Genomic DNA, 1,799 nt, shown 5'->3' with positions numbered 1-1,799 from the left:
TCTCTTATGTCATGCTGGGGATGACAACTTGGCTTAAGTGGTGTGAGGGATAGGTTTGGCATTTTTGGCACCGTTACTAGATTTAGAGAACTTAGTCTACTTTTGGTAATGATGTTAAGAATACCCAACGTGTACTAGTGACTCCTTTGGTCCTATCTCGATTTATCTCTATGCCAAGGACATAAGAAGCCTCACAAAGATCTTTCATATCAAAATGAGATGACAAGAAATTCTTTATTTCATGTAACATATTCTTATCGTTACCTGCTAATAGAATGTCATCAACATAGAGTACTAGGATAATGAATCATCCACCTTTTTAAGAATGCAGTCTTAACATCCATCCGATGTAGCTCTAAATCAAAATAAGCTACAAGCACCATGATGATTCTAAATGAGTCTTTTGTAGAGACAGGGGAGAAAGTTTCATTATCATCGACCCCTTCTACTTGTGTGAAATTTGCTAAGAGCGTAGCCTTAAATTTCTCAAATTTCCCTTTGGAATCACACTTAGTTTTGTAGACCCATTTATAGCCTACTAGTTTGACTCCATTAGGAATTTCCACTAATTCATAGACTTGATTTGTGCTCATAGACTTAAGTTCATCTTGCATGGCCTCAATCCACTTATCTGAATTCTGATGTGCTATTGCTTGTTTATAAGAAACTGGATCATCCACTTTCCCAACATCATATAAATCTTTACTTAAATAAGTCTCATAACAATCTGGGATAGCAGACCTCCTCTTCCGTTATGATCTTCTTACAGGTTCACTAAGAATCACAACTGGTTGAGGCTGAGGCTGTTCAGGTGCCTAAATCTCATTCTCAACTATTGGATCTTCGTGTTCAGGCTCATTATTTTGCACATTTAAATTTTCAATAGGAATATCAATAGTAGTAGCATGAGGCTGAGGTGCATTGACTTCAGGCACAAAATCATGCATTATTGGAGTTGTATCTTTAGTCATAGGTATAGAAAATTCAGCCCATATCTCATCAAGATTGACCTCACGCCTCTGTGAGCTCCCACTGATTTCTACATGCGTGGTCTCTGTTGACACTTCTTAACGCAACTACTAAAAATCTACTCTTAAACCTATCCCTAGCAATAGCGTCAAAATTACTTAACATCACTAAAGCTAGGTTGTCATCCCTAACATGATGTAGAAGTGTTGGTATTAAATCTATATGCTTTTCTAGGAATAAATAAATAAATAAATAAATAAATAAATAAATAAATAAATAAATAAATAAATAAAGGATCCGCAAGCGCACAGATAATACCGATATAGCATTTTAACCAAGAATATTCTAGGTATCGTTATTTATATTTTTACCATTGGGAAGGGACTTGCAATGGATAATGAGCAATGAGCACTGCATGTAATCATGGAGACCTTAACCATGTCTTTATCTATATCTCATGCAGGATAAGTGTCACATAAGATAAATATATGAATAATAAGTGACAGAGGATAAATAAGAATTCATAGCCATAACATAAACATGATAATCATCTCAATTAGATTACTCTAAGTCTATAGCACTAGCATGGTATTAGGACGATCTACAAGAATAAATCCTAAGTATTCTAACTATATTGTCAAAGCATACTTTGATTAGTGCAAGTACACGTAGCATCATCACTAGAAAAGGTTATATCTATGCATAGTTATATTAGGATCAAAGCTCATGAACATAGCAATCACTTCCCTGTAATAATGGTGTTCTACAATCCTTATAATCGGGAGAAGGAGTAAAAAGGACTCAACAGGACTGTCACTCCTGCGATCTAC

Source organism: Sorghum bicolor, chromosome 10 (assembly GCF_000003195.3).
Source record: "Sorghum bicolor cultivar BTx623 chromosome 10, Sorghum_bicolor_NCBIv3, whole genome shotgun sequence".
NCBI lineage: Eukaryota > Viridiplantae > Streptophyta > Magnoliopsida > Poales > Poaceae > Sorghum > Sorghum bicolor.
The sequence above is the reverse complement of the archived record's forward strand: the minus strand, read 5'-3'. Positions refer to the sequence as shown.